This window comes from Falco rusticolus, unplaced genomic scaffold, assembly GCF_015220075.1.
Source record: "Falco rusticolus isolate bFalRus1 unplaced genomic scaffold, bFalRus1.pri scaffold_91_arrow_ctg1, whole genome shotgun sequence".
NCBI lineage: Eukaryota > Metazoa > Chordata > Aves > Falconiformes > Falconidae > Falco > Falco rusticolus.
Window position 1 is genome coordinate 8825 of NW_023618248.1, and position 21673 is coordinate 30497.

At 46.6% G+C, this 21673-nt stretch overlaps 1 long non-coding RNA gene across 1 annotated transcript; it reads right to left on the reverse strand.

Moving 5' to 3' along the window:
* Window positions 1-263: 263 nt before the first annotated feature.
* On the reverse strand, window positions 264-16548 carry LOC119142221. Its single transcript, XR_005102192.1, has 3 exons — window positions 16420-16548; window positions 15991-15993; window positions 264-294 (listed from the first exon to the last, which is right to left on the reverse strand). It is a non-coding gene; the product is annotated as an uncharacterized LOC119142221 (long non-coding RNA).
* Between the last annotated feature and the right edge of the window lie 5125 nt (window positions 16549-21673).

The following is a 21673-nucleotide window of genomic DNA, read 5'->3' on the forward strand; positions in this document are numbered from 1 at the left end:
CCTGAGCCTGGTGGAGCATACAGCTGCGGTTTGTGTCCGGGCTCAGAGATCTAAATAGGGGCTTCTCTGTTATGGTAAAAGTGTTTCTCTTTGCATAAAAAAAAGAGAAAGGAATGAAGGGAATGACCCCGAGGTATGTTCAGAGAAGGCATGCTATGTTTCGAACTTTTTGACTGAACCAGTTCTTGTTTGGTGTGCCCTTCCACCTATGTATAATGTTAATCCAAAAGAAGATATTTTTTACACTTTGAATGTCGATAATTGTCTTTCTGTAGATGCTAATGTAGTAGGAGGCTAGGATGGGAACGTGTCGCAGCGGTTCTTCTCTTATCCAGAGTAACAGCAGGGAAAGCATTAAAGAGTTAAATCACCTTGTTTGGTAGGCAGTTAAGAATGTGAGTCAAAATTGCCACTGCTTTTTGTTGTTGGTTCAAGGACACGGCTGTGAGGATTTTGATGGTATGTGCTGCGTGGATTTTAAGGTGCACCATTGCAGCAACATGTTACCAAAATCTGAGAAAATTTCAGCCTTTTTGGCATCCATTCACTCAATTGGCAGTATTGTTTGTTTGCTGTTACCTTGGTTGCTGTCATGTTTGCAAGGGCCCTGCAGAACATGGCAAACCTGGTACTAGCTGTTCAAAAACAAAAAGGGGAAATTGTAAAATTGTACGGAACAAAGACAGTGGGTTATTCTGACATTGATAATATGTCTTAGTTGGTTTTTTATTTGTTCTATTACTTGTGCCTTGTTTTTGCTTGATTTCAGGGGTTCTTTTTGTGCAACAGGAAGGGGGAGATGTAGGACAAGGCCTCACGGACAAGAGTCCAAGTACTGATAGCCTGATGAATAGAGACTTGTTAGAACTTGTAGGGCACAAGCCCTGGGAGCAAAGGAACAAGCTAACTGCAGACCCCTGAGCCGTCACAGTTGAGGAGGCAACCAGACGGACAGAGAAACAAGTAGCCAGATAAGGGAACGGATGGCGCCAATATGTAATCAAGAAAGCAGCGTAGAAAGAAACTCCCTAACCTTGGAATAGAAATTATTGCTATGTCAAGATAAACTAGTAAGTTCCATTTGTTCTAACGGTGTGCCTTAAATATCAACCAATCAGTGTTTTTTACGCTTAAGATTTAACCAATCAGTGTGTAATATGTAGAAGGTAGAAACGTATATATTTGTAAGAAAATCACTAATAAATGGACAACTTGCTTGCATCAAGCTGTGTCCCGTCTCTTCATTCGCCGCAGTGTGTGCCTTGGAACAGTTTGTCTCCAGCCGAGTCCAAAATTCAATGTTTTCCCAAGTTAGACCAGAAAGCAGGTAGCCCTACTTTTGTGGTGCCTTTGGGCTGGCTACAGGGCCAGTGTAAGAACTACCAACAGAACTCCTTGCTGTCACCTTCCCCGGTGGAGTTGTGCATGGGGTGTGCCTTGGAACAGTTTGTCTCCAGCTGAGTCCAAAAGTCAGCGATTCCCCATCTCAGCCCAGAAAGCAAGTAGCCCTTACTTTGTGGTGCCTTTGAGCTGGCTGCAGGGGCAGTTTAAGAACTACCAACAGAAATCCTTTCTAGCACATTCTCCGGGGGAGCTGTGCATGGGGTGTGCCTTGGAGCAGCTGAACTCCAGCCGAGTCCAAAAGTCAGTGGTTCCCCATCTAAGCCCAGATACAAGGTAGAACAACTTTTGTGGTGCCTTTCAGCTTGCTACCCGGGCAGTATGAGAACTACCAACAGAACTCCTTTCTGGCACCTTCCCCGGTAGAGTTGTGCATGGGGTGTGCCTTGGAACAGTTTGTCTCCAGCCGAGTCCAAAAGTCAGTGATTCCCCATCTAGGCCAAGAAAGCAGGTAGAAAGACTTTTGTGGTGCCTTTCAGCTGGCTAACGGGGCAGTGTGAGAACTACCAACAGAACACCTTCTGGCACCTTCACCGGTGGACTTGTGCATGGGGAGTGCCTTGGAACAGTTTGTCTCCAGCCGAGTCCAAAAATCTACGATTCCTATGTTAGACCAGAAAGCAGGTAGAACAACTTTTATGGTGCCTTTCAGCTGACTACCCAGGCAGTGTAAGAACTACCAACAGAACTCCTTTCTGGCACCTTCCTTGTTTGAGTTGTGCATGGGGTGTGCCTTGGAACAGTTTGTCTCCGGCCGAGTATAAAAGTCAGCGGTTCGCCATCTCAGCCCGGAAAGAAGTAAGCCGAACTTTTGTGGTGACTTTTAGCGGCCTACTGGGGCAGTGTAAGAACTACCAACAGAATTCCTTACTGGCACGTTCCCCGGTGGAGTTGTGCATGGGGTATGCCTTGGAACAGTTTGTCTCCAGCTGATTCCAAAAGTCAGTGGTTCCCCATCTCAGCCCAGAAAGCAGGTAGCCCTACATTGTGGTGCCTTTCAGCTGGCTACAGGGGCAGTATGAGCACTACCAACACAACTCCTTTCTGACACATTCCCCGGGGGAGTTGTGCATGGGGTGTGCCTCAGAACAGTATGTTAACAGCCAAGTACAAAAGTCAGCGATTCCCCATCTAAGCCCAGAAAGCAGGTAGAACAACTTTTATGGTGCCTTTGAGCTGACTACAGGGGCAGTGTAAGAACTACCAAAAGCACTCCTTTCTGGCACCTTTCCCGGTGGAGTTGTGCATGGGGTGTGCCTTGGAACAGTTTGTCTCCGGCCGAGTACAAAAGTCAGTGGTTCCCCATCTCTAGCCCGGAAAGAAGTAAGCCAAACTTTTGTGGTGACTTTTAGCGGGCTACAGGGGCAGTGTAAGAACTACCAACAGAATTCCTTCCGTCCACTTTCCCCGATGGAGTTGTGCATGGGGTGTGCCTTGGAACAGTTTGTCTCCAGCCGAGTCCAAAAGTCTACAATTCCTATGTTAGACCAGAAAGCAGGTAGAACAACTTTTGTGGTGCCTTTCAGCTGGCTACCGGGACAGTGTGAGAACTACCAACAGAACTCCTTTCTGGCGCCTTCCCTGGGGGAGTTGTACATGGGGTGTGCCTTGGAAGAGTATCTCAACAGCCAAGTACGAAAGACAGCGATTCCCTATCACAGCTCAGAAAGCAGGTAGCCCTTCTTTTGTGCTGCCTTTGAGCTGGCTACAGGGGAGGTTTAAGAACTACCAACAGAACTCCTTCCTGGCACGTTCCCTGGGGGAGTTGTGCATGGGGTGTGCCTTAGAACAGTTTGTCTCCGGCCGAGTCCTAAAGTCAGTGGTTCGCCATCTCAACCCGGAAAGAAATAAGCAAATCTTTCATGGTGACTTTTAGCGGGCTACTGGCACAGTGTCAGACCTATCAACAGATTTCCTTCCTGCCACGTTCCCCGGTGGAGTTGTGCGTGGGGTGTGCCTTGGAACAGTTTGTCTCCAGCCGAGTCCAAAAGTCAGTGGTTCCCCATCTCAGCCCAGAAAGCAGGTAGCCCTACTTTTGTGGTGCCTTTCGTCTGGCTACCGGGGCAGTGTGAGAACTACCGAAAGAACTCCTTTCTAGCACCTTCCCCGGTGGAGTTGTGCATGGGGTGTGCCTTGGAACAGTTTGTCTCCAGCCAAGTCCAAAACTCTACGATTCCTATGCTAGACCAGAAAGCAGGTAGCCCTACTTTTGTGGTGCCTTTGAGCTGGCTTGCGGGACAGTGTGAGGACTACCAACAGAACTCCTTTGTGGCATTTTCCCTGGGGGAGTTGTGCATGGGGTGTGCCTTAGAAGAGTATCTCAAGAGCCAAGTACAAAAGTCAGCGATTCGCTATTACAGGTCAGAAAGCAGGTAGCCCTACTTTTGTGGTGCCTTTCATCTGGCTACAGGGGCAGTGTGAGAACTACCAACAGACGTTCTTTCTGGCACCTTCCCTGGTGGAGTTGTGCATGGAGTGTGCCTTGGAGCACTTTGTCTCCAACCAAGTACAAAAGTTAGTGGTTCCCCATCTCAGCCCAGAAAGCAGGTAGAACAAATTTTGTGGTGCCTTTCATCTGGCTACAGGGGCAGTGTAAGAACTACCAACAGAACTCCTTTCTGGCACCGTCTCCGGGGGAGTTGTGCATGGGGTGTGCCTTGGAAGAGTATGTTAACAGCCAAGTAGAAACATCAACGATTCCCCATCTAAGCCCAGATAGCAGATAGAACAACTTTTATGGTGCATTTGAACTGGCTACAAGGGCAGTGTGAGAACTACCAACAGAACTCCTTACTGGCACCTTCCCCGGGGGAGCTCTGCATGGGGTGTGCCTTGGAAGAGTACGTCAACAGCCAATTACAAAAGTCAGCGATTCCCTATCACAGCTCAGAAAGCAGATAGCCCTTCTTTTGTGCTGCCTTTCATCTGACTACCGGCGAAGTTTAAGAACTACCAACAGAACTCCTTTCTGGCACCTTCCCCGGTGGAGTTGTGCATGGGGTGTGCCTTGGAAGAGTTTGTCTCCAGCCGAGTCCAAAAGTCAGCGCTTCCCCATCTCTGCCCAGAAAGCAGGTAGAACAACTTTTGTGGTGCCTTTCATCTGGCTACTGGGACAGTGTAAGAACTCCCAACAGAACTCCTTTCTGGCACATTCCTCGGTAAAGTTGTGCATGGGTTCTGCCTTGGAACAGTTTGTCTCCAGCCGAGTCCAAAAGTCAGTGGTTCCCCATGTTAGCCCAGAAAGCAGGTAGAAAGACTTTTGTGGTGCCTTTCAGCTGGCTACAGGGGCAGTGTAAGAACTACCAAGAGAATTCCTTCCTGGAACCTTCCCCGGTGGAGTTGTGCATGGGGTGTGCCTTGGAACATTTTGTCTACAGCCAAGTCCAAAAGTCAGCGGTTCCCCATCTCAGCCCAGAAAGCAGGTACAACAAGTTTTGCGGGGCCTTTCTGCTGGCTACTGAGGCAGTGTGAGAACTACCAACAGAACTCCTTTCAAGTACCTTCCCCGGTGGAGTTGTGCATGGGGTGTGCCTTTGAAGAGTATGTTAACAGCCCAGTACAAAACTCAGCGATTCCCCACCTCAGCCCAGAAAGCAGGTAGAAAGGCTTTTGTGGTGCCTTTCAGCTGGCTATAGGGGCAGTGTAAGAACTACCAACAGAACTCCTTTCTGACACCTTCCCCGGTGGGGTTGTGCATGGGATGTGCCTTGGAACAGTTTGTCTCCAGCCGAGTCCAAAATCAGCGGTTCGCCATCTCAGCCCGTAAAGAAGTAAGCCAAACTTTTGTGGTGCCTTTCAGCTGGCTACAGGGGCAGTGTAAGAACTACCAACAGAACTCCTTTCTGGCACCTTCCCAGGTGGAGTTTTGCATGGGGTGTGCCTTGGAACAGTTTGTCTCCAGCCGAGTCCAAAATCAGCGGTTCGCCATCTCAGCCCCTAAAGAAGTAAGCCATACTTTTGTGGTGCCTTTCATCTGGGTACCGGGGCAGTGTGAGAACTACCAACAGAATGCCTTTCTGGCACCTTCCCCGCTGGAGTTGTGCATGGGGTGTGCAAAACTCAGTGGTTCCCCATCTCAGCCCAGAAAGAAGTTAGCCCAACTTTTGTGGTTCCTTTCAGCTGGCTACCAGGGCATTTTGAGAACTACCAACAGAAGTTCTTTCTGGCACCTTCCCCGGTGGAGTTGTGCATGGGGTGTGTTTGGAACATTTTGTCACCAGCCGAGCCCAATAGTCAGCGGTTCCCCATCTCAGCCCAGTAAGCAGGGAGAACAACTTTTGTGGTGCCTTTCATCTGGCTACAGGGGCAGTGTGAGAACTACCATCAGAATTCCTTTCTGGCTCCTTCCCCGGTAGAGTTGTGCATGCGGTGTGCAAAAGTCTAAAATTCAGACTTAGAGTTATATCTTACAGGTAAGTCTTAGGGTTACGGGTTAAAGCTGAGTGTTCGGGTTAAGTTTTAGGCTTAAGTCTTTAGGTTAAGAAAGGGTTAACTCTCAGTGTTTAGTCTTAGGGTTACGTCTTAGGGTTCAGTCTAAGGTTTAAGTCTTAGGGTAAGTTTTAAGGTTACGTCTAAAGTTTTAGTCTTAGCGTTAAGTCTTAGAGTTCAGTTTTAAGGTTAATTTTTCAGGTTGAGTCTTTGTCTTATATCTCAGGGTTAAATTTTAGGGCTAAGTCTTAAAGTTGAATCTTAGGGTTAAGTCTCAGGGTTAAGCCTTAAGTTTAAGTGTTAGGTTCAAGAATTAGAGTAAGCCTTAAGGTTAAGTCTTAAGGTTAAATCTTACGGTTAAACTCTAGGGTCAGGTCTTAGGGTTAGGACTTTACCTCAAAATAATGCTTAAGTCGTAGGGTTACGTCTTAGGGTCAAGTCTTTACATTAAGTCTTAAGGTTCAGTCTATGGGTTAAGTCTCAAGTTTGAGTCTTAGAGTTAAGGCTTTGGGTTAAATCTATAGGGATAAGTCTTACAGTAAAGTATTAGGGTTAAGCCTTTAGGTAAAGTCTTAAGGTTGAAGTCTTAGGGTTAAGTCTTAAGGTTGAGTCTTAGGGTTAAGTCTTAGGGTTAAGACTTTAGGTTAAGTCCTAAGGTTACATTTTAAGTTTCAGTCTTAAGACTTATGGTTATGTCTTAGGGTCAAGTCTTTAGGTTAAGTCTTAAGGTCATAAGGTTGAGTCTTAAGGATGAGCCTCAGAGTTAAGTCATAGGGTTAAGCCTTAGGGATAAGTCTTAGTGTTAAGTCTCTACAATCAGGTCTTTAGGTTAAGTCTCAGTGTTAAATCTTAGGGTTGAGTCTTTAGGGTTAAGTCCTTAGTTTAAGTCTTACGGCTGAGTCTTCGGATTAAGCCTTAAGGATGAGCCTTAGAGTTAAGTCTTAGTGTTAAGGATCAGGCATAAGTCTTAGGGTTAAATCTCTAGGGTTGTCTCTTAGGTTAAGTCTTTAGGTTAAGTCTCAATGACAATTCCTAGGCTTGAGTCTTAGGGTTAAGTATTTGGGTTAAGACTTAGGGTTAAGTCTTAAGGTTAAATCTTAGGGTTAAGTCTTAAGGTTGAGTCTTAGGGTTAATTCTCTAATGTTAAGTTTTAGAGTTAAAGTCTTAAGGTTAATTTTTAAGGTTGTGTCTTAGGGTTAAATCTTAAGGTTGAGTCTTAGGGTTAATTCTCTAATGTTAAGTTTTAGAGTTAAAGTCTTAAGGTTAATTTTTAAGGTTGTGTCTTAGGGTTAAATCTTAAGGTTGAGTCTTAGGGTTAATTCTCTAATGTTAAGTTTTAGAGTTAAAGTCTTAAGGTTAATTTTTAAGGTTGTGTCTTAGGGTTAAGTCTTAAGGTTCAGTCTTAATAGTTAAGTGTTAGAGTTAAATCTTAAGGTTGAGTCTTAGGGTTAAGTCTTAAAGTTGAGTCTTAGGGTTGAGTTTTAGAGTTAAGTCTTAAGGTTAATTCTTAAGGTCGTGTCTTAGGGTTAGGTTTTAAGGTTCAGTCTTAGAGTTAAGCCTTAAGGTTAAGTCTTAAGGTTGAGTCTGAACGTTGAGCCTTAGAGTTAATCTTATAGTTAAGTCTTAGGGTTAAGTCTCTAGGGTTAAGTCTTTAGGTTAAGTCTCAATGTGAACTCTTAGGGTTGAGTCTTAGTGTTAAGTGTTCGCGTTAAGTCTTAAGGTTGAGTCTTTACAGTTAACTCTTAGGGATATGTCTCTAGTTTAGAGACAGAGTTAAAGTCTCATGGATAAGTCTTAGGTTTTAGTCTTAAGGTTATGTCTTAAGGTTAAGTCTTAAGAGGTTGAGTCTTGGGCTTAAGTATTAGTGTTAAGTCTTAGACTTAAGTCTTAAGGTTAATTAATAAGGTTGAGTCTTAGGGGTTAAGTCTTACGATTCAGTCTTAGAGTTAAGTCTTATAGATAAGTCTTAGGGTTAAGTTTTAGGGTTAAGTCTTTAGGTTAAGAAAGAGTGAAGTCTCAATGTTTAGTTAAGTTAAGGCTTTGGGTTAAATCTATAGGGATAAGTCTTACAGTAAAGTATTAGTGTTAAGTCTTTAGGTAAAGTCTTAAGGTTGAGTCTTAGGGTTAAGTCTTAAAGTTGAGTCTTAGGCTTAAGACTTTAGGTTAAGTCTAAGGTTAAATTTTAAGGTTCATTCTTAAGACTTATGGTTATGTCTTAGGGTTAAGTCTTAAGGTCAAGTCAAAAGGTTGAGTCTTATGGTTAAGTCTTAAGGATGAGCCTTAGAGTTAAGTCTTAAGGTTAAGCCTTAGGGATAAGTCTTAATGTTAAGTCTGTACAATTAAGTCTTTAGGTTAAGTCTCAATGTTAACAACCCTAAGACTCAACCATGACTTAACCTTAAGACTAAACCTAAAGGCTTAACCCTAAGACTTCACCTTGAGACTTAACCCTAAGACTTAACTCTAAGACTTAACTCTGAAAAATTAACCTTAGACTTACCCCAAGACCTAACCCTAAGATTTAACCCTAAGTCTCAACCTTAAGACTTATCCTAAAGACTTTATCCTAAGACTTAACCCTAGAGTTATCGCTAAGACTTAACCCTATGACTCAACCTTAAAATTTAACCTTATAACTTACCCTTAAGACTCAACCTTAAGACTTAACCTATAAGACATAACTATAAGACTTAACCCTAAGACTTAAACCTTAGACTTATCCCTAAGACTTAACGCTAAGACTCAACCACAAGATTTAACTTTAAGACTAAACCTAAATACTTAACCTTAAGACTTAACCCTAAGGCTCAACCTTACAACTGAACCTTTAGATAACCTTAAGACTTAACCCTAAGACTTAAGAGTAAGACTTAACCCTAAGACTAAACCCTATAACTTAACCCTAATGCTTAACTCTAACACTGAACCTTTAGAACTTAGCCTTAAAACATAACCTGGACTTAACCCTAAGACTTAACCTAAAGACTTAACCCTGTAGACTTAACCTTAAGACTTATCGTAAAGACCTAACCCTGAGAGTTAACCCTAAGGCTCAGCCTTAAGACTTAACCTTATAACTTAGCCTAAAGACTTAACTCTAAGATTTAACCCTAAGACTTAACCCTATAACTTAACCCTAATGCTTAACTCTAACACTGAACCTTTAGAACTTAAAAAAAAGACTTAACCTAAAGACCTAATCCTAAGACTTAACCAAACGTCTTAACCCTAAGACCTAACCCTACGACTCAACCTTAAGACGTAACTGTAAGACTTAACCCTAAGATTCAACCTTAAGACTTAATCTTATAACTTAACCTAAATACTTAACTCTAAGATTTAACCCTAGGCCTTAACCCTAAGACTTAACCCTAAAACTTAACCCTAATAATTATACTCTAAAGACGTAACCCTAAGACTTAACCCTAAGACTCAACATAAAGACTTAACCTTAATACATAACTCTAAGAGTTAATGCTAAGTCTTTACCGTAATTCTCAACCTTAAGACTTTAAAGACTTAACCCTAACACTTACCCCTAAGTCTTATCCCTAAGACTTAACCCTAAGACTCAACCTTAAGACTTAACCTTATAACTTAGCCTAAAGACTTAACTCTAAGATTCATCCCTAGACCTTAGCCCTAAGACTTATCCCTGACTTAACTCTAAAGACTATACCTTTAGACTTAACCTTAAGACTTAACCCTATAACTCATCCTTAAGATATAACATTAAAATTAACCCTAAGAATTATAAAGACTTAACCCTTTAGAGTTAAACTGAAGACTTAGCCTAAAGACGTAACCCTTATGCTTAAACCTAAGACTTATAACTAAAACTTAATCCTAAGAATTAACCACAAAACTTAACCCTTAGATTTAACACTAAGACTCAACCTTACTACTGAACCTTTAGACTTAACCTTAAGACTTAACTCTAAGACTTAACCCTAAGACTCAACCTTAAAAACTTCACCTTACCACTTAACCTAAAGACTTAACTCTAAGATTTAACCCTAAGCCTTAACCCTAAGACTTAACCCTAAAACTTAACCCTAATAGTTATACTCTAAAGAGTTAATCCTTTAGACTTAAGACTTAACCTAAAGACCTGACCCTAAGACTTAACCCTAAGACTTACCCCTAAGATTCAACCTTCGGAAATAACCTTAAAACTTAACTCTAAGACTTAACACTAAGACTCAACCTTAAGACTTAAACTTAAGACTTATCCTTAAGACATAACTCTAAGACTTAACCCTAAGTCTTAACCTTAATTCTCAACCTTAAGACTTTAACCTAAAGACTTAACCTGAAGTCTTAACCCGAAGTCTTAACCCTGAGACTTAGCCCTAAGACTCAACCTTAAGACTTAACCTTATAACTTAGTCTAAAGTCTTAACTCTAAGATTTAACCCTTGGCCTTAACACTAAAACTTAACCCTAAGACTTAACTCTGAAGTCTATACCTTTAGACTTAACCTTAAGACTTAACCTAAAGATTTAACCATAAGACGTAACCCTAAGAATTACACTCTAATAACTTAACCCTTTAGACTTAAACTTAGAATTAACCTTAAAGGCCTAACCCTAAGACTTAACCCTAAGACTCATCCTTAAGACGTAACCTTAAAACTTAACTCGGTAAGACTTAACACTAAGATTCAACCTTAAGACTTAACCTAAAGACTTAACCTTGAGGCTTCTCTTACCACTAGTCCTCCTGCAGTTCTAAGTGCCCTGGCTCCTCCTTCGAAAACATTAGGGGCAAAAGGAGATCTAAGCATCCGTTATTGGGTACCGGGGGAAACATAGGCACTTAGGGACATGACTTAGTGGTAGAATATGCAGTGCCATGTGTCAGGTTGGTTAGGTTTATGGTCCTTGCAGCCAGAGGAGGGCTGTGTGTCACCTCTGTGCTGGGAGGCCACTTGCACGGGGAGACAAAGAGCACAGGCAGGGGATGGAGGGGATGTCAGCGGGATGACACAGACAGTAAAAGCCATCTCCCTGTCACACATGCCCTGGACACTGTGCCTGACTGCTGTACCTCGTGATGCAGCCTGCTGTTGGGCTGGGGGTGGGCATTTGCCTCCTCATACATGGGCACCTTTGGCGGCGTCTGCCGACGACCGGCCATGGTCACCCAGGGGAGATGCTGCCTCCTGAGGGAGTGGCTCTCCTGGGAGTAGGCACCCAGGGCTCTGGCTCCTTAAATACCCGCGGGGTCACCGTGGGGGCCCGCATCACAATGACCTCTGGGCATGGTGCGCCACCTGCATCACAAAGCCCTGGCTGTGGATGCTATGGAGCCTGGCGGGTCTATATAGATAACTAGAATGAGAAACAAAATATCAAAAGAATAATCAAAGTCTATAAGGAATAAAATAATTTGGGATTTGGTTTGGTCTATGTGGATATCTAAAAGATAGAGCAGACCACTGCTGTACACATATCCCAAATGTGACTCAAGATGTGGAATATGGTTTATATTTCTTGGAGAAAATAAAAACTGATACCCCAAAAGTTTCACCAAAACATACAAGAAAATTCGATAGATAAATTTTTCAGTGGACTGGGATGGAATTTGAGTTCATGAGTTAAATCATTGATTAACATTGCATTAGTTTTGTTAATAACCTTTTTGACAATTTTTCTGATTTATTATTTTCTAAAGAAGCAAATAAACAGCAAGACTGCCATTAATCGGATGCTAATCCTGGCAGTGACCAGACAACAAGATGAAAAAGGAGTGATTCTAAGGCTCCCACTAGCACATAACAGGTGAAAATATATTGATAGACAAATATTAGAAAGAGGGATGAAAGTCTTGAAATTATTTTCAGAACTTTCAAAGGGGGGAAATGTTGCAGATTATCTTAAGACTTTACCGTATCTTTCTATATTTTGTGTTTATGTAACACTCTTAGTTATAAGTGCATTTTGATTTTAAGGAGCTAACCTCCATGTTAGAATTCTGTTAGCACTTATGAACCAGTGACGTATGAATCACTGTGCTGCTTGTTATCCGAGACTGTTCCTGGAAGTCCCTATGCTATAGAGCATAACAGACTTAGTCCTTATTCTCTAGACCATAACCAGAGCGCCCAGGTTCTATTGTGTCTGGGATGAGTTATTGGACAGCTTGGCAAGGCCGATATCCAGCCGTCCAACCTGGCAACAAAACTTACTTGTAAGGTGTCCTGAAGTGATCTCCCTTCATTATAGTACTAAAAATCACACCGACAAGTCAAGAAGACCGTTACCCAAGTGAAGACCCGTCCCCTGCGCAAGCATAGTAACAGAAAAGGATGACACAGCAAATATTACAATTATATGCAAACTACTAACCAATCATTGTAACTGGGAGTGTACGACCTTGTAATTTTGTGTAGAAATGTAATGGCAAAATCTATACAGGTGCCTGATTTGTGGAGATGCCACCAAGCACCCAGCGCTGCAAGAAAGGAGTGCCTGCCTCTTAATGCTGTATTGATGTTACGAGGTTTGACTCCTGATTTCGGTGACACTGCCTGTGCTGGTCTGTGCCTCTGGCCCCCTTCCCGCCTCTCTGCTCCTCTCCCCGTCCCTCTCTCCTGCTGCTGATCCTGCATTCCCTGAGGCACGCCCCTGCCCCTCTGTCACTGTCCCACTCCATCCCTCTGCCCGCTCCTCACCACTCCTTGTCCTTTCTCCATCCCTGTGCAGCTTCTCCAGCTCCCCCTGCCCCTCTGGCCACCTCCGCCCCTCCCTGGCCACCCCTCCACCTTGACCCACCTCTCCCTCCAGCTCAGTGCCTCTCTCCCCCTCGTCCCTGCTCCACGGGGAAACCGGGGCCGGGGCCTGTGCTCGAGCAGCCCTGGGCAGTGGCCGTGGGGTCTGCAGGGCCTTGGCCCCCACAGGGCCAGACTGCAGGGCAGAGGTGCCCCGTGGCCTGCTGGGAGAAGGCATGCTCTGAGGCATGCTGGGAGCTGTAGGCCTGGACAGCCCCATGGCCATGTTGTTCCAAAGGCATGCTGGGAGCTGTAGGCAAGGGGCCACCCCATGGCCAGGCTGTTCCCAGGGCATGCTGGGAGCTGTAGGTCTGGGACAGCCCCATGGCCAAGTTGTTCCAAAGGCATGCTGGGAGCTGTAGGCCCAGTGCTGCAGGGCAGCCATGTTGTTCCCGTGGCATGCTGGAAGCTGCCATTGCCCACCCTCAGCCTCCCAGCAGCCATGTTGGGCTGGGCAGGCACAGCCTGTGCTGGGGCTGGGGCCCTGCTGGGGCTCTGCCCTTCAGTGGCAGAGCTGGACGCTTTTCCTCACTGATGGGATGAAGTTATAAAGAATCACTAGGAGAGGCTGCAGCTAAAGCAATTATTAACTCCACCTATTGAATTAGCTCACCAAGGTGTGGCAAGCCTTCTGAGGCAGCGGGACTATAACAGTAGCCAAGGGAAGTGGGGTAACGGAGCATTGCCTTCCAAACCATATAGCACAGAGAAGAAATGAAGTTCTATAAGAACAAGTAGAATGCAGGTGCCCCAGGAAAGTTCAGCTGAAGTTCACCAAGTTGTTGACCGCCAGCGCTCTCCAAAGGCCCCAACAAAGACCCCCCAGAAGCAAAGGGACATAGGCAAGTGCCTTATGCATATGTAAATAATTTTTAGGAAGTAGTTAGCACAAAGAACATCTTCCCATCTGAACATGCCCAGAACGGACCCTGAGGGGCTGGATATTGACCAGTGGAGCTTGCTGATGGGTGGTAGCTTGTTTGTTTTCCCTTCCCACACAAAATTCCATTTTGCTTTGTGGGTAAGCAAAACTGCATATTTCGATGCATTTACTGGATTGGTAGTTTTTGTATAACACGTGTGATCTCCAGGTTTAAGCCCTGGTGCCAGAAAACCCCAACAAGAAAACGTGCCTGGAATAAGGCTTCGCACTTCTGGGGTATACCTTGGTTCTATTTCACGACTCACATCAAATTGTTCACGAACAATTCCTGAGGGGAGTATTCGGATGGGGTAGGGGATTTATTTCCCATGGTTCAACTCTATTATCTGGTTTGGATGAGAAACGTTCATGGGACCAAGGCCATACCCCATTTGTTAGGCATTTGAAATGCCAACCTGGGGATAACATGACTTTCTATTTGTGGTGTACGGATTCACCGTGGGGTCTCAATACATACTGGATACCCCCTTTTCAAGGGGCACAGATCCCCTGCCCAGTAGGCATCTGGTTGAGGGGCCCACCAAGGCCTTCTCTGCCAAGCTGCTTTCCAGCAAGGTGACCCCCGCCTGTGCCAGGGCCTGGGCTTGTTCCTCCCCAGGGGCTGGACTCAGCACTTGTTGGACCTGATGAGGTCCCTGCTGGGCCCTTTCTCCAGCCCAACTCGGCCACCTGCCAGCACACCCACTGTGGTACCAGACACCCCCACCCCCGTTTTGTGGGTGCCAGCAGTGCCCAATGCCAGACTATCCCCCCTGGGTTCAGGCAGTGAGGGTGACGCAGCCCCAGCTGCGGGATGGATGGATGAGCTCCACAGATAGATCCATGGATAAAGAAAAGATTGAACATTTCAGATGAGGGGGCAGGCCAGGGGGGTCCCAGCCCTGCACCCCACCAGCTGCTCACTGGCAGGGGAACCCATTGCTCTTGTGGGAGCAGCGCTGCCACCACGGGGGCTTGCAGAAACGGACACAGTGGAGCCAGCAGTCGCATCTCCACCAAGCCTTTGGGCGGCCCCACAGGTGGGAGCAGCCCTCCTGCAGGCACAGTCCTGCCCGGCACAGTCCTGAGGACACCTGGCCACATGCCCTTCCCACGGGCACACAGTGCTGGGGCCTGGGCTCTGCGGGGGTGCTCCTGCCCAGCCCCACGTCTATGGTGCTGCCTAGGCCCATGGAGATGATTCTGTCTGGTGTCATAGGGTTCCGCTTCCTCACCCTCACTGGACTCCTTCTACCCACCTGCACAGGGCTGCTTCTGCTTGGCCACGTGTCCTCCCCTTGGTCTTTGTCCTCATCTGCCATCTTCTTCATGTGCGCATCTGCCCTCAGCAGCTCCACTCTAAGGCCCTGGGGCCACCCTCTGGGCTCCAGCAGCCCTGGCTAGAGCTGCTCCTCTTTCCTGGCAGGGTGGAGGGAGGCAACTGCGGGCAGGTGGTGTGTGTGCTGTGTGTCCCACCACAGGCCGCCTTTCACCACTTGGCCATCATTACTTGCAGAAACTTTTGGTACTGCCTGGTCACTGTGAGGGTGCTGTCGACGATGTGGATGAGCTCCTCGGTGAGCTTCTCTGTGACTGTGGCCATGGCTGAGGAGCTGCCCCATCACATGGATGGTGCTCTATGCCCTCTCTCTGCCATCCAATGGGGAACTCCTCATGCTTTGGCATCCCTGCCATCCACAAGGAATTCATCCTCTGGCACCTCCAGGGAGAGGCCCTGGACAAGGGCAATTCCCAGCTTCCCCACTGGCACCCAGGTTGCCCTGATGGACCAGGAAGGTGCAGTGCCAGGTAGTGTGGAGTGGCTGGAAGACAACGGACATATTATGAGCAATGCAGACCAAGTAACTTTGTTGTAATAGCAGGCCGAGCAGGCCGCAGCTGTAACAAGCTGCAGGTGTTGTGAAGGACATATGCAAGGCCAAGAGAGACAAAGAGACTGTGTATTCGCAAAGAGATAAGCGATTTGGACAGAGAGGTGAGAAAAAACAGGATGCCTGCACAAGGGGGGAGCAGCGTGTGGGCACCTCACTGGGACCAATCCTAGGGGAGGTGGAAGCGTGTGGACAAGTAGTTTTAATCTATCACCTTTTACATAACAAAGCCTGCGTAGAGTGTTTATTTTTAGCTGGGGCTATAAATTGGTGTGATTCTATTAATAAAGTGGCACTAACTTGAAAAAAAAAAAAAAAAAAAAAAAAAAGGGAAATGAAGGGAATGACCCCAGAGGCACTATTAAAGAAAGCATGTTATGTTTTGAACTTTCTGAAAATCTCTGCCGACCATGCGGTGCCTCCCACTGTGTGACATTTTGTGTCAATTGGTGACAAGGTGACTTAGTAAGCATGAAAGACCCTCATACTGGACATTGGTCGGGACTGCATGGATTGTTAGCTTGGGGGAGAGGTTATGCTTGTGTTTCTACAGATGAAGGTCCATGATGGATACCTGCTCGCTGCGTGCGGCCTGAGTTTAGTGTGCCGGATCGTGGGAGCGCTGCTGCCGACAGTCAACCCAACAACTAATGTGTGGCCTCCTTACTGAACCAGTCCTTGTCTGGTGTGCCCTTCCTTGAAACTGACTTGAAGACATTGTTGCAAAAAAGTGAATGTATGTGGGGAATAAAGGATCTTACTCAAAGCCTTGATATCTGTGATAATTGATTACTTCTGTATAATGTTAACCCAAAAGACAGTGATACTGTTTGCACTTTGAATGTCAATAGTTGTCTTTATGTAGATGCTAATGTAGTAGGAGGCTATGATGGGACCATGACACCCACATAAATCAACATGTGAACATGTTGATAAGCATAACGCGCTTAAACGCAATATAGCTTTGGATGAAGCATGTAATGATGTAGTTGATTTATGGAACTGATGGGAACGTATTGCAGTGGTTCTCCTTTTATCCAGAGTAACAGCAGGGAAAGCATTCAAGAGTTAAATCACCTTGTTTGTTAGGCAATTAAGAACGTGAGTCAAATTGGCCACTATTACATACAAAACAGAGCAAGTATTGGCTTTTTGTTGTTGGCTCAAGGACACAGCTGTGAGGATTTTGATGGTATGTGCTGCATGGATTTTAGGGGCCCCATTGCAGCAACATGTTACCAAAATCTGAGAAAATGTCAGCCTTTTTGGCATCCATTCACTCAATTGGCAGTATTGTCTGTTTGCTATTGCCTTGGTTGCTGTCATGTTTGCAAGGGCCCCGCAGAACATGGCAAACCTGGTACTAGCTGTTCAAAAAACAAAAAGAGAGAATTTTTGGGGTCTGCAGACAAGACTTCAAAGAGCTTAGCAAATACTACAGGGATATCATTTTCAAAAGCTCAAGAAATTGTGCAGTGTGTCCACACTGTCAAACATCACCGCTCTGGCAAATGGGAGTCAACCTGCGGGGATTGGCTCCACCAGCGGCTTGGCAAACAGATGTTACAGTCTATGAACCTTTTAAACCTATTTCTAATTTCTTTGTAACCATTGTAACCTATAGTGGTGTCTTAGTTGTTACAGCTAAAAGGAGGGCCCGTGTGAAAGAAACAATAACACATTGGCAGACAGCTATGACGTGGCTAGGAAAACCAGATAACATCAAAACGGACAAGGGACCAAATTTTGTGGCCCAATCTGTAAAAGAATGGGCAGACCATTGGAATATCACTATCACACGTGGTATCCCCTATAACACAACAGGTCAGGCGATTGTAGAGCGTGCTCACCGTACATTGAAAGAATCTTTAAATCCCGTTATAGAAAACACATGTCCCTTTAGATCAACAGGATGTCGTCTTAATGAAAGCGCTGTATCTCTGGAATCTATTTGATAGGCATGGCACAGACTGTACACCCATGAGAAAGCACTATAATCTTCCCATCACTGATGTAAAAGCAAAAGTGTTAGTACGTTTTCTGGGAACAGATACATGGTTGCCTGGGTGGTCACTTGTAGTTTTTGGTCGGGGATACGCAGCTGTATCTCATCCTCATGAACCAGAAGTTAGGTGGGTCCCTGCAAAATGTAACAAACCTGACCTTAGCCGCTATAATAACACGTGACTTTAGATTCTTTTACAGGGAAAAGGAGGGATCCGAAGTTTTTAGCACTGCTACTGGTTTTGGTGCCCTTGGTCAAAGGTGATCGCCTGTACAACTGGACACTGATACAACTTCAAGAATCGCGAATACTACAATCTATAGTGCCTCCGGGTGCTCCCTCCTTCAATGTCATGGTCTGTCAGCTGATGGGCCCAGATCTACTGGACAGTTGGCAAGCCCTGAATTGTGCTAGTAACAGTAGCAGATGGGACACTGGGGGTAGCAATACATATTGGTGCCCAAGTTCAAATCGTGGTAGAAGTTATTGTAATTCCCCTGGTTATTTTTATAGTGCCTACTGGGGCTGCAAAACTATTGCCACAGCGTGGACCCTGAGTCAACCTGATAGATTTCTTACGGTAACGTGGGGTCCCTTTGGCTGTAAGACCCCTTCTAAAACTGATGGTGGGACAGTATGGCACCGTGGGACTTGTAAGTACCTCTGGATAAACATCACTAACCTGTCCAGTCCAGCTTGGTTTATTACAAAACTTGGGGAGTAATGCTTTGGACATCAGGTACTGATAGGGGCCCCCTTATTAAAATCATAAAAGAACTCCCACGGTACACCCCTCAACCTCAACCCCTAGGCCCCAACGTAGTAATCTCAGGGCTTCTACCCCCACAGACCCGCATCCCTGACACAGCTCCTGAAGTGCTTAAAGGTACAATTCGTGTCCCTCAAAGGACTCATACCAAAAGCCCTGACCCGTATCCCCTTTGGTCTGTGATGCAGATGATGTATTTCACCTTGAATGAATCTAATCCAAACCTCACTAACCCCTGTTGGTTCTGCTATGACAGCGAACCCCCGTTTTATGAAGGTATTGCTTGGAATGGCACCTATAATTTCTCCCCCTGCACAAGGGGGGAGCAGCGTGTAGGCACCACACCAGGACCACTCCTAGGGGAGGTGGAAGCGTGTGGATGAGTAGTTTTAATCTGTCACCTTTTACATAACAAAGCCTGCGTAGAGTGTTTATTTTTAGCTGGGGCTATAAATTGGTGTGAGTCTATTAATAGCATCTGTAGAGTATAAATTGCTGTCACATTGGTTGTATCAGTTGTGTCCGAGCCTTCTGCGTCTACAGGGTAGTGCCACTGGCTCTGCCATCACACCAGGCCAGTGGCGTGGGACACAGTAGAGGTACCCCAGGGTAGAAGAGCCGCTGCATGACAGCAACAGCAGCAGGGCCTGTGCAGACTGGGGCTCCCTTGGCAGCACATCTGCGCTCGCCCAGCAGTAAAGGATGGGGAAGAGAGAGAAGGCTGTTGCCCTGCAGTGCTCATGCACATCTGCAAGCCCACGTGTGCAGGTCCAACTTCTGTTAGTGAGGACTGGCATGTTTCTTGGACAGGAACTGGGAAGGCAGTCAGGTGTCGGGTGACCTGAGGATCCTGACTTCAGCCAAAGTGCCACGAGTCCCAGAATCACACAATGGTCGTTGTTGGAGGGAACCTCTGGAGATTTTCTAGTCCAACACCCTGCAAAAGCAGGCTGTGCTAGAGCAGGTTGCACAAAATCATGTGCAGGTGGTGCTGGAATGTTTCCAGAGGCCTCTCTGGGCAGCCGGTGCCAGTGATCTTAAGCTGGAGTGCTGTGCAAGGGTCCCTGTGCTGGCAGGTGGTCGTGTCTGGACTAGCTGCAACGTCAAGGCACTGCAAAGGGGCAGGGAGATGATGAGCACAACAAGCCCATGCCACGCTCCCTGCCTCCGCACATGACAGTGCCTGTGCCCAGGTCCCTGATGGCTGTGGAGGCCACCTGGCCCTGCGCACCTTTTCCCCTGGCTACCCGGAGGCTGCCTTAGGCTCTCTCTAGTACACTCAGGCCCCCTTCTGAGGCCTTCATTGCACCCCAGACCCCTCTGCAGAGCCTCAAGCACTCAAAGGAAGCCCGCTGGACTGGGGGCCTGCCCCCCTAGACTCAACCATTCCACTCAAGTCCCTGCTACACTCCTCCATAGGTGTCTGGTATGCCCCAGAGTCTCTGGTTGATCGTCTAGCGTGGCCGATACTACAGCCAGAAGGCGGCCAGGGAGGGGGGCAGCTGCTGAGCAGCAGCAGCAGCCTCTGCTCCCCACTCAAAGCTCATGGCGCTCCCTGCAGCCACTGCAGCCCTATGCTTGGGCTTGGAAATATGGTGCAGCTGTGAAAGCAGAGCAGCCTGGGGAAGCCCAGGAACTCCGTGGCATGAGCAAAGGCCCCAGCTCATGGATTTCCCCTGAAGCCCAGCTGGCCCTGAGAGGCCACTTTCAAGCTGGCTTGCACCTCGTACAGAAGCCCACAGGGATGCCAGCAGGAGCCAGCCTAAGGCATTCTCTGCTTCCAACTGCCACCCCCAAGGCCCTGAGCCCTCCTATGACCTGCCTTCCTTGTAGAAGAATGGCTGCAGAAGCATGGCCTTAGAATCTCTGAAGATCTGCACAATCCAGACCTGGTATTAGAATAGGCCTGTAATCAGAATTGTACTGAAGCTGCTGTGCTGAAGTTAACAAGAAAGGTAGCCTTGAGCTATTCTTGAATCCTGAGACCAAGTAATTATGTTGTGCCAACAGGCTGTGGCTGTAACAAGCTACAGCTGCTGGGAAAGCAGGTGCAGGGCCAAGAAAGATAGGGAGCGGCATGGGAATATAGGGAGTAACAAAGTACAAGGCCGAAGCACAGCAACACAATTAGCTACATGGATAGAATGCTTATTTTAGTCATGATAATTAGGGGTGTGAGAACCGCGCGCACTTAGAGACTAATAACCAATTCTCTATCTGCTTTACAAATATGCATGTGTATCGGTTCTATATAAGTAGTGTTAGAAACTAATAGAGTTGAGCAAGATGCATAACTCATATTGAGCGTCTTCTTGACTCCGGCGAACCCTTCTTCCAACATTTGGCACCCGAACAATGGAAAAGCTGGAAATTGCTGGAAAAACTCTGCCTTTGCATCGCGACGGTGGGCTTTGCAAAATTGAGAGTCACTGTGAAGAGTTCGAGCAGGAAGACGTCCGTAAGGAGTAAAGGTGTCTGAATCCGGCAGTGAGCTCCTGCACGGACCTGCACCGGTAAGACCGTTTTTCCCTTGATAATGGAAAGGGAGGCAGCACTCACGCTATTAACTGATATTCTTGCTAAGCAAGAGGCTAGCATGAGCACTAAGAAGCTCCATGAGCTCTGTAGGTGGGCGGCTGAAAGTGGACACTTAAAAGACCCGCAACTGATGTTTAGTGTGATTGAGTGGCAAGAGGTCGGGGATTCCCTTTGCGGTGCGATCCTTAGTGGCAGGAAGTCGGCCAAGGACTTGGGGACTGCCTGCCGGGAGGTCATAAACCATTTATGATCCCTGGTTGCGGAGAAAAAAATGGCCATGGCTGCCTCAGACCTCCTCAGTTGGGAAACCGAGTCGCAGTCTACCCGATTATTTGGTCTAGGTGCTCCATCTGCAAAAGGCATAATTGTGCCCATTAAAAAACCTGCGACAGAGCTATTACACCCGACACCATCTCTGGAGGGTGCTGCTGTAACGGGTGCTCCACACCGCTCTGAAAGCTACCGAGAGCCACCCCCCCCCCCTATTAGATGAGGATGAGAGTACTACGGCGGGTCCGAATGCGCCTCTGAATGAGAACACGGAGTCTGATAAAGAAAATGAACCCACCCCACCTGCACCTGCCCCCATTCCCCTTCCCCGAACCAAACCTTCCGACCGGACCCTAAACCGCTTGCAGCAGCAATTGACTGAATGCCATCTGCCTACTGCCAATCGTGATGTTCAGATCCTGACCCAGGAAGGTGTTATCCTCCACCCTGCCGCTCCCAAAAGTTGTTGGTCTGGGGTTGTAAGAGACTATATTAGAGGGAGAGTGGGAAGCTGCTTCTGCTGTTGCTTGTCTGGTGTGGACTACTGCTTTAGTGTGGACTACTGCTTTACCTGCTGGTTCAGCAGCCGCAGTGTGGAAACCTTTTGATTGGAAATTTATGCAGCAGCTACGACAAGCCGTTACACGATATGGATTACAATCTGAACCAGTCAAA